We start from the raw sequence: 15,400 nt of genomic DNA, 5'->3' as shown, positions 1-15,400 counted from the left end.
GCGCAGTGCCGCCGGTAGGGGTGGGACTAGCGGCTAGCTCAGGCCTGGCGGTTGGGGAGGCGGTTTAGAACACATGCGGAAGCTCCTAAGCCGGTATTTGAAACGGAAACTCATCGGTTAAAATAGAAATACCGGTACCTGGAAACCCGGAACTTGTCTTTTCGAAGCCACCTTTCCTGTCATCACCTCTGCCTCTCCGGGTTCCCATAATCGTCCTTATGGACCGCTGGTCGTGTGGTTGCCTGCAGAACGCCTCCTGGACCCCCGGCTGGTTGAACTCCCAATGCCTTGTCAGGCCTCTTAGAGGGACTGTCCAGTGCAGTACTGTGAAAAAAACCATCACAGTTGAGACGCCCATTGCTGCACACACATAGGCACCTCCGGCGCGCAGGTCAGTGACCTCCTTATCCCCTTGGGGGACCACGCCCAAGCCACTTCCTTGACTCCCAGGTGGGAGTCCCAAGTGGCTGATTATTTTATTTCGGACCTCTTGGCCTAATTCACACCGGCCAGCTGGACCAGAAGCTCCCGTTCATCCTTCCCAAAACGTCAGGGAGGTTTGTGGAGGGGCTTCTTTGGAACCCCTTATAAATACCTTTTTTTTTTTTTTTTTTTAAGTTTATATACGTATTTTGAAAGAGAGCGAGCATGAGCAAGGGAGGGGCGGAGAGAGAGAGAATCCCAAGCAGGCTCCGGGCACTCGGCGCAGAACTAGACGCAAACCTGAGATCGTGACCTGAGCTGAAATCCAGAGCACCCCTCTTTTTTTTTTTTTTTTTATATTTATTTGAGAGCACGCCCCTAAGAGGGGCGGGGGGGGGGGGATGGGGGGAGAGAATCCTAAGCAGGCTCCATGCTGTCAGTGCAAAGCTGCAGATTCCTGCTCAATCTCAGGAATCGTGAGATCAGGACCTGAGCCCAAATCAAGAGTCAGTGGCTTAACGGACTGAGCCACCCAGGGGCCCCTAAATATCCCTTTTTAAATATCCTTTCAGAATACAGAATAATTAAAACAATCTGTCGCTGTTGGGAGTTGTAGTGATAATTTTCTTATGTCATTTTTCTATTTAGTTTTTCTGGTTAGCTCCAATTACGAGGTCATGACACACATCTCCAGCTAATTTATGCACAGCTCCAATTCTGTGCAGGGAGGATGCAAAACGGCAAACTATCCATGGTAGGACTTTCTGGAGCATCAATTCTACAAGATTTGGAAGAAATGAAGTCATTTCCAAGGTAAGTAATTGAAAACTTAAAACTAAGACAAGGCTGGAAAGTCCTATGCCATTAGCGATGGTTCATAATCTATGCCTGAAATGTCAGACTTTCTCTAAGAAGAGACCCTAAGGATAACTTATTTCCCATTAGTTTAAACAGAAAAAATTATAAGGCATAGCAAGTCCTATCAAAAAACCCGACCAATTTTGTGGCATCTGGCTGGCTCAGTCGCTAGAGCCCCTCGATCTCGGGCTCAGGAGTTAGAGCCCCACGTTGGGAGTAGAGTTTACTTAAAAATTAAATTTAAAAAATAGTCATTGGCATACAGGTGCTTTGTGTGCACTAGCAGTGGCTACTTGTAGACCAATAACGTCAGATGTTGTACATCTTGCCAACACTCCAAAGTGTGATTGGCCTGCAGGTTGTATTTGGAAGCAACGTGGAACTTTTTCTCAAGCCGTTTAAAATGTATTTTGGTGGGGGGGGGGGCGCCTGGGTGGCTCAGTCGGTTGAACGTCCGACTTCGGCTCAGGTCATGATCTCACGGTTTGTGAGTTCGAACCCTGCGTCGGGTTCTGTGCTGACAGCTCAGGGCCTGGAGGCTGCTTCGGATTCTGCGTCTCCCTCTCTCTCTGCCCCTCCCCTGCTCACACTCTGTCTCTCTCTAAAAAATAAAGATTTAAAAATTAACAAAATGTATTTTTTTAAAGACTCAATATAAACTTTATATACATATCAGCTAAAAATGTTGAGAGGGAAATAACTTCTATGCTATGTATTGAAAATGAAAACATTCTTCCAGGAAAACATTAATTGGGGGATATATTCTGTGGGTATGCCTGTATTATGAACTAGATGGCAAAAATCCCATTTATTTTATTTTTTAAATATATTTTTTAAAGTTTATTTATTTTGAGAGAGAGAGTGCCTGCAAGTGGGGGAGGGGGATAGAGGATCTGAAGAGTGCTCTGTGCTGAAAGCAGAGAGCCCGATGTGGGGCTCAAACCTGTGAACCGTGAAATCGTGACCTGAGCTGAGGTCAGATGCTTAACCGACTAAGCCACCCAGGTGCCCCCAAAGCCCATTGATTTTAAAGACTTTGGGGCGCCTGGGTGGCGCAGTCGGTTAAGCGGCCGACTTCAGCCAGGTCATGATCTCGCGGTCCGTGAGTTCGAGCCCCGCGTCAGGCTCTGGGCTGATGGCTCAGAGCCTGGAGCCTGTTTCCGATTCTGTGTCTCCCTCTCTCTCTGCCCCTCCCCCGTTCAAGCTCTGTCTCTCTCTGTCCCAAAATAAATAAATAAACGTTAAAAAAAAAAGACTTTAAAGATGAAAGCTATAACTTCAAGTAAACTTGGCGCTGAGAAGTCCTTTCAGCTTATGACCCCAGAGTTCTGCAGTCCTGTGTCAGTAATGATCCCTTGCCAACATCAGCATACAAAGGTGCCCTAATGTTGTGCATTAACACAGACCTCCTTTGACCCCAGAGTCCTCTCCATTTCCCATTTTCCTCTGCTCCTTTCAAGTACCTCTCCTCTCTTCTCCTGAACCCATTCCATTCCAGCTTTCCTCCACACCATTTTGCTTTCATGGTGTCACCAATGTTTTCCCTTTTGCTAAATTCAAGATTCAGTTTTTGTTCTCTCAGTCTTATAGCTGCATTTGAAACACGATTGAGCACTTCTTTCTTCTGAATTCTCAAGCCCCCCCCCACCCCCGATTCGCTCCCATCTTGCTCTATCTTCCTTTTATTCCTCCTCCTCCTCCTTCAGATCTCTAGGACCCTCAGCCCTCTTCTCTTTCTTGTGGGCCCTCTCTTCTCAGAGCAAACCTACAGAGGCTCCCAGCTTTGAATACCATCTATCTGCTGAGAACCCCTAGGCCTGGGTCTTCTTTTCTGAGGGGAGCACTCAGGAGCCATCATTGACTCTCTTTCCCTTCCCACCCCACCACATGCAGTCCTCCCAACAAGTCCTCTTGACATGCATCCTGATTGCAGCCTCTTCTCATTGCATCCATTTCTACAACCAGTGTCAGCCACTGTCCTCTCTTACTGATCTTCTGCAAACACTGCCTTCCAAACTAGCTTCCTGTTTCCCTCTATACTCTCCTGCAGTCCATTCTTCAGTCAGCATCCACAGTGCTCCATAAAAACACATGAAGGGGCGCCTGGGTGGCTCAGTCAGTTAAGCGTCCAACTCTGGCTCAGGTCATGATCTCGCGGTTCGTGAGTTTGAGCCCGCCGTCAGGCTCTGTGCTGACAGCTCGGAGCCTGGAGCCTGCTTTGGATTCTGTGTCTCCCTCTCTCTGCTCTGCCCCTGCTCATGCTCTCTCTCTCTTTCTCTCTCTCTCTCTGGATTCTGTGTCTCCCTCTTTCTGTTCCGCCCCTGCTCATGCTTGCTCGCTCTCTCTCTCTCTCTCTCTCTCAGAAATAAAGAAACATTAAAAAAAAACTTTTTTTTAAAACATGAAAAACAGGGGTGCCTGGGTGGCTCAGCCGGTTAAGCAGCTGACTCTTGATTTTGGTTCAGGTCATGATCTCATGGTTTGTTGAATTGAGACCCACATCAAGCTGTGTGCTGACAGCATGGAGCCTGCTTGGGATTCTCTCTCTCCCTCCCTCTCCACCTCGCCCATGTGCAAGCTTGCTCTTTCTCTCTCTCAAAATTAAATAAACAAACTTAAAAAAAAAAGAGAAAACCATGATATATGTTAACCCCAACCCCCACCCCCCACAGACACCCCACTCCCCCTCCACTCCCTCCTATCCCCATTTAACCCTCTCACTGGCTTCTCACTGCAATAAAATAAAAGCTTAGGTAACCAGATAACCTGACCCCTGCCTACCTTTTTGACCTCATCTCCTCTCCTTGCTTGTTCATACTACTGTGTGTCAGATTTTCTGGTATCTAGAGCCGAAAGCAATCTTAACTGAGAAACAGTAAATCATAGAATCTATTGAGCATGGGAGGCTTGGAAAGAAATGTATGAAGAGAGAATGAAGGGCCCAAAATGGTTTTAAAAAAACACAAAAGCATACAAAACAATGAAAACATAACTGATCTGTATGTATATACCCAAAAGAATGTCTCAACAAAGTGAATGTTTAGAAACCAAGCCAGCGTCAAAGAAATGGAAACACCTTTGTTTATATTTTATTTTATTTTATTATTTTTTTTTATTTTTTTTTTTTTTGAACGTTTATTTATTTTTGGGACAGAGAGAGACAGAGCATGAACGGGGGAGGGGCAGAGAGAGAGGGAGACACAGAATCGGAAACAGGCTCCAGGCTCCGAGCCATCAGCCCAGAGCCCGACGCGGGGCTCGAACTCACAGACCGCGAGATCGTGACCTGGCTGAAGTCGGACGCTTAACCGACTGCACCACCCAGGCGCCCCTTGATTATATTTCAAAAACAAAAAAATATATAGTAAATATAAAAGGACAAATACTGAACACATTATATTTCTGGCCCATAATGCAATACAATTAGAAGTAACAGAAATAGGGAATTTAAAGATGCTCAGCTTGGAGCTCCTGGGTGGCTCAGTTGGTTGAGCATCTGACCCTTGGTGTCGGCTCAGGTCATGTTCTCACAGTACATGGGATTGAGCCCTGCATTGGACTCCCCACTGACAGCATGGAGCCTGCTTGGGGTTCTCTCTCTCCGCCCCCTTCTCTCTCTGCTCCTCCACCACTCATGCACATGTTCTCAAATAAATACACATTAAAAAACAAAATTAAAATGCTCAATTCTTTGAAAATGTTAAGATATTCTTTTAAATAAATTAATGCCTGGGTCAAGGTGCAAATCCCAAGCACAACTGCAGTGCCTATAAATATATGTGCTTGTAAATACACCATACCCAGATATATGCAGGGTGATAAGAGAGCTCTCTGACTCAGAAGCTTCTGTTGTAGCCAGGTCATGTTAAGCTCTGCCACAGAGTCCTTTAACATCATCTTATTACAAAAGGGAGCAACAGTGAAGGCAGTACTAGGAACTAAAACTATTACAGATGCCTAATAAGTAGGACTGTGTTCTACTGGGCCTGACCTTGACCTCAGGATCCTTTCCAGCCAGGGCTCCAGGCCACACCACTAACGGATCTGTGTTACATACAAGCTCAAAACTGCCCTCCCAACAGCAGGCAGCCTGGAAACCGGCACGTGCAGCTGCAGTAGAAAAAAATGATGGCCCTCACGTGAGGACTCAGGATCCCAAAAGTTCTGGTCAGGCCTCAGCTTCAAATCTGCCTCACCCACAAAACACTCCCGACCCTCACCTTGGCTATACATAGCAGTCTCTTCTGAAATTTCCCTGCAATTCCTTTTTTTCGTAACTCCCTTGCAGGCAAAAGAGGAGAAACACTACTTGGGGAGCACTGTTATGTGCCAGGACTATGATCATCAAGAAGGCGGAGGCCACAGGATTGCACCTCAACCCCGGGGACCTGCCAAAGAAGAACTGCCACCAAATTTTCAATCGAGGACCCTTGCAGAACTCTTCAGTGACCTCACCGAGCGGTGTGCCTCTGGAAAAAACTCAACACTCACCCTAAATGAGATGTCTCTTCCCCATGCCTGGGAGGATAGGAGATAGATCCTCTAGGGGCGGATGCCTGGGCACAGATGTGACCCAGCAGCTCTGGAGCGAGTGGGTGTACTCAGGCGAGTTCTAGTTAATTTGTACATGAATAAAAAGCACTGGGATAGGGAAAAGGGCTCTTGAGTCCAGTAAGTGAATTTTATTTTATTTTTTTATTTTTTTATTTTTTTAAATAAAAAAAAAATTTTTTTTAACGTTTATTTATTTTTGAGACAGAGAGAGACAGAGCATGAACGGGGGAGGGTCAGAGAGAGAGAGGGAGACACAGAATCTGAAACAGGCTCCAGGTTCTGAGCTGTCAGTACAGAGCCCGACGCGGGGCTTGAACTCACGAACCGCGAGATCATGACCTGAGCCGAAGTCAGACGCTTAACTGACTGAGCCACCCAGGCACCCCAGTAAGTGAATTTTAAATATACAGGAGTTCATCCGCAAGACATCAGTCTACATTTGTTCTCTAGCTAGTAAGATTTTGACGGGAGGCGGGAGAAGAGCGGGAAGGCCACCCTGCTGGGCACCACCGTAGATGCGTTTAGATCTGGATCAGGCTCCCACACCAGGGGGCCCACCTGTGTGCTAACCGGCCTACAAGGCACTGTCCCTCGGGCTGAACAGGGCTCCATACAACCTCAGTGTTGCCAGCACTCTGGACAACTTCATTTTTCTTTCATATTTTTGAGGTAGAATTTGTACTCAGGACCATGTCCTGCGTATGCAGAGGACTTAGGGGCCCGCAAACAAGTGAATTCACAAGAAGCTCCGAAGATTACCGCACAAGTGTTTGGTGTCGTCTTGTGTATTACTGAATTGTCCATTAATCAAGAGACTCGGTGTAACAACCTCAACAGGATGTCAAAAGCAGGACTGCAGAAGCCCCAGGCCTGAGCCAAGGGAGGCTGTAGACCCAAGATTCAAAGCACGTGCTCCGGACACCAGCTCTGCGATTGTACAAACTGCTTAACTCCATTCAACATTCATTTCCTAGTCTGGTAAATGGGCACTTTTACCTAAAAGGCATTGAAAGGGTGTAGAAGGTCTGGGGCCACTAGTAAATGCTACTGGTATTTGTTGGTGTTAATATTACTATTATCAAACCTGCTGAAGGAAGTGACAATCCAGTGTTTTCTGAGACAAACATGAATGAGAACCAGTCGTGTCAATAATCACCTCCCACAATCCAGCATTAAGAGCACCTCAGGGGCGCCTGGGTGGCTCAGTCGGTTAAGGATCTGACTTCGGCTCAAGTCATGATCTCATGGTTCATGGGTTCGAACGCTGCATCGGGCCCTGTGCTGACAGCTCAGAGCCTGGAGCCTGCTTTGGATTCTGTGTCTCCCTCGCTCTCTGCCCCTCCCTCGCTCGCTCGCTCTCTCGTTCACTCTCTCTCAAAAATAAACATTAAACAAAATTTAAAAGCAACTCAGAAAATAGATGTCAATGCAGCCAATTAAGCCGACTGTGCTCTTTCCCCATGGGAGCCCAGTGTGCAATGGCTGCAAACAGTAGCCTCCTTGGTAGTGTATGCAGCCTGTTGATTGTACAGGTTGCCCTAAGGGACCTTGGAGACAGCCCTTTCCAGTGGACATTGAGGTGTGGCCTCATGCCACAGTCTAGGCTCCAGTCTAAGCTCCACCCAGGTATGTGGGATGTATTTGGAAAGCCCCAGGGCACAGTGGCCAGGGTCCACATTGGCCAAGTGATCATGTCCATTCACACCAAGCTGCAGAATAAGGAGCATGTGATTGAGGCCCTATGTAGGGCCAAGTTCAAGTTCCCTGGCTGCCCGAAAATCCACATTTCCAAGAAGTGGGACTTTAACGCGGATAAATTTGAAGACATGGTGGCTGAAAAGCTGCTCACCCCAGATGGCTGTGGGGTCAAATATATCCCTTATCATGGTCCCTTGGACAAATGGAGGGCTCTGTGCTCATGAGAACCTCGGCACTGCCCCTTCTCTCTTCATGCCCACCAATAAGTCCTACTTCCCGTCTTAAAGAAAATAGATGTTAAATCCCTTCCCATTAAATGTGGTTTTTTTATTGTGTTTATTTCTACAGAAGCATCTCCCGTCCCTGATAAACACAGAAGACGAGAGAAAAGAGTAGGAGGGAAGAAGTACCCCAGGACGACAGTCCAGTCTCTGAAGATTCACCCAGGTTGGGACAGGGGACCTGCCCGAAGCCAGGACGAGCCTCTCCTCATCTCCCTGGTGGCACCCAGCCATCCTTTAAGCTCACCATTATTTTTTGATTCAGTGCTTTTGAATGCTGTGGAAGCACAGGTACTCCCTTGATTTGAATCCCATGCAGGCCACCTTGGCAGTCTGCACCTGCCATCCTTCCCTGCCTGTGGTCCTCGGTGTCCCCACATACAAGCCGTAAGCTCCTTGCACCACTCCCATCTCCACGGCTGTCGGTGTCAGCCCTGGCCCACCTCCCACACCTGCTGCTGGGCTCTGTGGAGCTCAGGATCTTACTTGCTGCCCATATAAAAACAGTCTTTGGTTTTGTCCCTTCTTTGGCTATCCACCATGTGAGCTTTCATTGGCTTCATTGTGGTTTAAGGGCCACATCGGTTCTTTCCAGGTAGCCTGAAACACGGTATCTGCCTGAGTAAGAAGTTGAAGAAGCTCCCAGCAGCCCAGTCAGCCTTGGAGGTTGCCAGAGGGAGAGGCTGGGGTCCTATCACCGGGCCACCCAGCATGGAGGGAGTTGCCAGTTGTAGGACAAACCCTGGGGGCAGCTGGTTCCGTGTGGGGCATCACCACTGCTGCTGATGCTGTGGGTGGAGGGGAGGCCCCAGGGTCACACTAGGGACTGTGCTGGGGAAAGGGATGGTCCTTGTGTCTTGGTGGGGGACTGGCAGGCACTTTGGATGGGCTGCTGGCCTTCCACTGACTCCCGGTGCTCCCCAGTCCGCTGACTTTCTGAGTTACAGAACACAGCAGAGGTGGGCAGGCCCACCGAAACCAGGCTCCTCCGGGTTGGCAGAGACCCTGGGCTGAAGCCTGTGGGAGCGGGAAGGACAGCAACTATCGGCTGGATCAGCTGAAGGCAGAGGCTTCGCAGCAATGGTCCACCCTCCACCTTGGGGCTCTTACAGCCTAGGATCAGGTAGTTGGCCATCACTTCCTCTTAATTCTGGCCCATCAGCAGGTCCCGGATCTGGTCCCACTCATAGCCCACAGATAATGTCACCTCAGTTCTGCCGGGGATCCTTGTAGTCAGGGAGTGGCTCACTGTAAGGCTTTAGTAGTTCTGCTTCACGGGCCATGGTCATCCATGGGTCCTTCATGGTTTCCTCTAAAGTGCTTCTCTCACTGGGACTGAGGGGCAGGAATCTCTCTAGTAGGTCTCCCACGCTCCACAGACGTGGAAAGGGGAACGTGGCATATCCTGCTCAGCACCCACTCCCACAGCTCCCTGAAGTTCTGCCAAGGCAGGGACCTGCTGGTCACTGGACAGTCATTGTATAGAGGATGGCTCCAGGCTCCACCCATCTCCTACGAGACTGTTGTACTCTTGGTGTAAGGGGGACTACCACAGAAGGGAGTCCGCTTATGGCCGGCGGTGAACTCGTTGCTGAATCCAGAGTATGCGACCTTGATGTTCGGGTCAGATTCCAAAAGCAGGCTCTCTGGCTTTAGGTCCCTGTGGATGACACCTTCCTGGTGGTGGTACTACACAGTGGACGCTATCTGGCAGAATCTGCCTCGGGGCTCCCCCTTTCTCATGCAGGCATGGCGCATTCAAACACCTGTCCTTCGCTAGTGGACTCCGTGACCGGGTCGCCTGCTTCCGTGGTGCCAGCGTCCTCAAGTAGTTTCACGACTTGGGGGTTGTGATTCAGGGCCTTCGTGCTCTGGACTTCAAGGAATAGTTTCTGGGGGCTGGAGGAGCCCTGCTGACTCTTGTTAATGACCTTCATGGACGCCTCTGTCCCACTCGGGCTGTGCCAGACCAACCCCACCTGGGCAAAGCTGCCCTGGCCGACGGTCCTGAGGAGCCGGTGGTGGTTACTGTGGCTCTCCCAGTCACGGGATGGCCACAAGGCCCCGCAGCTCAGTGACTCACTGCTAGGAATGCTAACTAAAAGTGCCCCCTAACAGTACTAACAAACTAAATAAAGATGGGAAAGAAAAGAAAAAAATGAGAAAAGAGTGGGAAAAAGCAAAACTGTGGCCAAAAGTCCCTCAGGTCCCCAGACACGAGCTTCCTGGCCTAAAAAAAACCAAAACATGTAGGCCTGGCCAAGGGCTAATACAGAGAGGTGCTTAGGATTTTCTCTCGATGGCTCTTCTTGAGATCAGTGCAAGAAATGCACCTGTAAGACTGGGGATAATTCACAGTGGTTTTCCCACTTGGTTCTCAGGAACCCTTTACTCTTAAAAGCGCGGGGGAGGGATGCCCCCAGAGGCTTTTTTGTTTACGTGTCTTATAGTGATTGATACATACCTTACTAGAAATTAAAACCTGAAGGATGCTTCAGTAGCCTTTTCATGTCTAGTTTGGGAATCTGTAATAATTTTTGATGTTTAAAGAAAGCCATGATATCTATACTTAGAATAATTCAATTCCTTTTTCTTTAAACTCTGGATGATCGGTCTCAAAATGATACCACAATTTAACTGGCTTCACAATAGCCAATGACAAAGACTCTCCCTGACTAAACTTGAGTCGTTCTCCTCTAGGTCTGGACCTTGCAGCCTGCCCTTGTCTGGCCTGCATCACCCAGCTGTAGCAAGAACCTTGCCAAGTCAGTTTAAAGAGAACTCCCCACCCTCAATATCTCATAACATTCTTCACACAGACACCCCACCTTTGGTGTCTGTGAAATAATAGAAAATATATATTGGTCTCTGTCCCTGGTTCTTGGCACAGGCTCCTGAAAGCCTTCTAATTTCCTAAGTGTTAAGACACTAGGAGCATCTCGTTTTCTAATATTTGGTCTTTAACCCCAGTTCCTGATTCAGGGCTCCTAAATTCCTTGGAATATCCTGGGTGGTAGGAATGTCTTGTTCTAATGAGGCAACTCTGGATGGGCTCCTGGATGACTCCTGGAGGGGAGTCTTTCTGACTGTTAGCAAAAGGCCAAGCCATGATTAGAAGCTTGGAATTTTCAGCTCCATACCCCCTCCCCAATCCTCCAGAAAGGGGAAAGGGGCTGGAAGTGGAGTTAATGATCTGTCATGCCTACGTGAGGAAGCCTCCACAAAAATCCCAACAGTATGGGGTTCAGAGAGTTTCCATATGGGTGAACACATCCACACTGGGAGCGTGAGGTACCCCAACTCCATGGGGACAGAAGTTCCTGTGCTCGGGACCCTCCCAGACCTCACTCCATGTATCTCTTCATCTAACTGATCGTGTATCCTTTATCGCATCCTTTAATAAATGTAAGCGGAAGTGACTGGGTTTTCCTTTGTATGGCATCTGACCACCCTGGCCTGCCCACAGCAAGAATCCTGTTAGATCTGTTTAACTAGAATCCTGCCATCCCTGAGGTTTCCTTAGTAGTTTTCCATCTACTGACCCCAACCCTGCTCCTTGGCTATAAACCCCCACTTTGTGCTCTACTGGGGATGGGTCCCAGTTCTATACTGAGGCCTCTTTTTCCCCCTATTGCGGTAATTCCTGAATAAAACTTGCTTTTACTGCTTTAACTACTACTGTCCCGCTCTGGGTTTGTTTGTTGTTGTTGTTTTTTTTTTTTTCTTAACACAGTAGGGAAATATTCTGTTGCATAAGACACAACAAGGTACATTATTGACTTCTTTTCTAAGAGAGGAAGAGTACACACCCAAGCAGAAGAGGGGCAGAGAGAGAATCCCAAACAGTCTCTATGCCATGAGTACAGAACTGACGCGGGAAGCTCGATCTCATGAACCCTGAGATCATGACCTGAGCCGAGTTCAAGCTGCTTAACTGACTGAGCCACCCAGGCTCCCCTGTTATTAACTTCTACAACGCTGAAGGGAAGTTGGCTTTCATCATATTTTTATTTCTTAGTTACAAATTTTGCCCAGAGTCTGGAGTAGATTTCTCCCTTCCATAAGCCAGAGAACTTGCTATGTCCATTGCAGTATCCTTAAATGTAAATGTTGAGGGGAGCCTGGGTGGCTCAGTCAGTTAAGCATCTGACTTTGGCTTAGGCCATGATCTCTCAGTTCATGGGATCAAGCCCTGCTTTGGGCCCTGCACTGACCCCCAGGAGCTTGCTTGGGATTTTCCCTCTCCCTCTCTCTCTCTGCGCCCCCCCCCCTCAGGCTCTCAAAATAAATTAACTTTTCAAAAATGTAAAATAAAATATTATTTGAAAGACAGAGCGCAGAGGAATCATTGAAAATATTGACGTGAACAAGTTATTAATTTAATATGTTCACTGAAAACTATTTAAAAATCTATGACTCAAGGAACTTCAGTTAGGTAGAATGAATCAATATTGTTAACCTTTATGGGTGTTTGTCAGTAAATATTAACTGATCCTCCCAATGGGCCAGGCATTGTGCTAAGTACCAGAACACAGAAGCATGGAATCTATCAAATGTGACACGGTACTGTGTATTAACTTAAGAAATAAATGTGTAAATTAAACTAAGAAATGCCTGGAGTATTTTACCGCCCATCCAGTATATATGTGCACACAGGCCAATATCCCTGATGAATATAGATGCAACATTTCTCCGTATATTAGCAAACCAAATTCAACAGGACATTAAAGGATCATATGCCATAACCAAATGGGATTTTTCCCTGGGATGCAAAGATGATTCAACACACAAATCAATAAATATGATATAGCACATTAAAAGGATGAAAGACAAAAATTGTGTGATTATCTCAACAGATGCAGAAAAAGCATTTGATAAAACATTTTTTCATGATAGAAAACATTCAAGTTGGGTATAGAAGGAATACACCTCAACATAATAGAGGCTGTATATGAGAAACATACTGCCAACATCATACTCATTAGTGAAAGGTTATTAAAAGCAGGAATGAGGGGCACCTGGGCTCAGTTGGCTCAGGTCATGATCTCACAGTTCATGAGTTCAAGCCCTGCATTGGGCTCTGTGCTGTCAGCACGGAGCCCACTTTGGATCCTCTGTCTCCCTCTCTCTCTGCCTCTCTCTCAAAAATAAGCATAAATTTAAAAAATAAAACCAGGAACAAGACAAGAGTGCACTCTCACCACTCCTTTTCAACATAATTCTGGAAGTCCCGCCCAGCTAAGCCAGAAAAAGAAACAAAAGACAGCCAAATCAGAAAGGAAGAAGTAAAATCATCTGTTGATAATATGATCTTGTATATAGAAAATCCTAAAGACTATAAAAAAAACTTTTAGAACTGAAACATTCAGAAAAGTTTTTTTTTTTTAATATTTATTTTTGAGAGAGAGCATGAGCAGCCAAGCGGCAGATGGAGAGAGAGATGTAAAGTTTTTTTTTTTTTAATTGCTATTCTTAAAATAACCAGAAAGAAAGATTTCCTGTATCAGGCTGGAAAGATAGATAATGTCATCCCAACTTACGTTTGCTTAAGACTTTAAAAAAATGTTTATTTTGAAAGACAGTGCATGCAAGCAGGGAGGGACAGACAGAGAGAGAGAATCCCAAGCAGGCTCTGTGCTGCCAGCACACCCCAGTGTGGGGCTCCAACTCACCAATCGTGAGATCATGACCTGAGCCAAAACCAAGAGTCAGACGCTTAACCGACTAAGCCACCCAGAAAGTTTTAAAATACAAAATGAACATGCTAAATTCAGTTGCATTTCTACACACCAACAGTGAACTAGCTGAAAAAGACAATAATCCCATTTACAACAGCATCAAAGATACCAAAGTGCCTAGATATGAATGTAACTAAAGAAGTAAAAGCTCTGCCTAGAGCTTTAGATATTGGTTAATATCCAACATATCAAAATTAGATTTTGATGAAAGAAATTAAAGTCACTTGGGGCGCCTGGGTGGCGCAGTCGGTTAAGCGTCCGACTTCAGCCAGGTCACGATCTCACGGTCCATGAGTTCGAGCCCCGCGTCGGGCTCTGGGCTGATGGCTCAGAGCCTGGAGCCTGTTTCCGATTCTGTGTCTCCCTCTCTCTCTGCCCCTCCCCCGTTCATGCTCTGTCTCTCTCTGTCCCAAAAATAAAAATAAAAACGTTGAAAAAAAATTAAAAAAATAAAAAAATAAAGTCACAAATAAATGGAAATAGAGCCCATGTTCATGGATCAGAAAACTTAATGTTAAAATGTCTATACTACACAAAGCCATGTAGGGATTTGATGCAATATCTATCAAAATTCCAATGCCATTTTTCACAGAAATAGAAAAAAAAATCTTAAAATTTGTGTGGAACTACAAAAGTCCCTAGATAGCCAAAGCAATCCTAAAAAAGGACTAAGCAGAGGCATCATGCTTCCTGATCTAAAACTATACTACAAAGTGACAGTAATCAAAATGGTATAGTAACTACCATAAAAACAGGCACATAGACCAATGGATCAGAAACAAGAGCCCAGAAATAAATCCCCGCATATACAGTAAGCTAATGTTTGTCAAGGCAGCCAAGAATAATCAAGAGGGAAAGGATAGTTTCTTCAGTAAATGGTGCTGGGACAACTGGCTATCCACAGGGAAAAGAATGAAATTGGACCTCTATCTTACACCACTCACAAAAATTAACTCAAAATGGATTATGGACTTAACAAGACCCAAAACCATAAAGATTCCAAAAGAACACCTAGGGAATAATTTCCTCCACTTTGGTCTCAGCCATAATTTTTTGGATATGCCACCGAAAGCACAATCACCAAAAGCAAAAATGAACAAGGGGGACTATATCAAACCAAAATGCTCTGCACAGCAAAAGTGATGACAAAATGAAGAGGCAACCCATGGAACGGGAGAAAACATTTGCAAATCATCTATATGGCAAGGGGTTAATATCCAACATATATAAATTTAAAAACGGGCAGAGGACTTGAATGGACATTTTCCCAAAGAAGAAATAGAGATGGCCAATTGATGCTCAACATCACTAATCATCAGGGAAATGCAAATTGAAACCGATCTGATATATCACCTCACACCTGTTAATGTAACTATCATAATAAAGACATGTGATAACAAATGTTGGCAAGGGCGTGGGGAAAGTAGAACGCTTGTGCACTGTAGGTGGGAATGTCAACTGATACAGCCACTATGGAAAATTGTATGAAGGCTCCTCAAAAACACTGAAAATGGAACTACCAGCAATCCCATTTCTGGGCATATGTCTGAAGGAAATGAAATCGTTAGCTCAAAGAGATAGTTACACACCCATGTTCATGACAGCATTATTCATAATAGCCAAGACATGGAAACAACCTAAGTGTCCACCAACATATGAATGGATAAAGAACATATTATATATAAAGCTAAATGTGAGATTATATATATATAATATTCTATATATGTATAGATTAATATTAACTATATTAATATATAATATTAGTACAATTAATATTAATATAATATTAGTATAACTATATTATAGTTATATAATATGTAATATATAATATTATATATTAATATAATA

The 15,400-nt window shown here is 45.7% G+C and overlaps 2 long non-coding RNA genes and 1 other non-coding gene across 3 annotated transcripts; all 3 read left to right on the top strand.

The window, feature by feature from the left end:
* The first annotated feature begins 15 nt into the window (after positions 1 to 15).
* LOC121011071 (uncharacterized) lies at positions 16 to 5,984 on the top strand. The gene is made up of 3 exons (XR_005781476.1): positions 16 to 391; positions 1,072 to 1,236; positions 5,570 to 5,984. It is a non-coding gene; the product is annotated as an uncharacterized LOC121011071 (long non-coding RNA).
* Positions 5,985 to 6,230: 246 nt separating this feature from the next.
* Positions 6,231 to 11,489, top strand: LOC121011072 (uncharacterized). The gene is made up of 2 exons (XR_005781477.1): positions 6,231 to 6,813; positions 7,882 to 11,489. It is a non-coding gene; the product is annotated as an uncharacterized LOC121011072 (long non-coding RNA).
* On the top strand, positions 7,262 to 7,395 carry LOC121011314 (small nucleolar RNA SNORA70). The gene has a single exon (XR_005781566.1). It is a non-coding gene; the product is annotated as a small nucleolar RNA SNORA70 (small nucleolar RNA).
* Positions 11,490 to 15,400: the final 3,911 nt, after the last annotated feature.

This window comes from Herpailurus yagouaroundi, unplaced genomic scaffold (genome assembly GCF_014898765.1).
Source record: "Herpailurus yagouaroundi ecotype Mexico unplaced genomic scaffold, PumYag 193, whole genome shotgun sequence".
NCBI lineage: Eukaryota > Metazoa > Chordata > Mammalia > Carnivora > Felidae > Herpailurus > Herpailurus yagouaroundi.
Note: the sequence above shows the minus strand (reverse complement) of the source record. Positions and strands in the feature narration are given on the sequence as shown.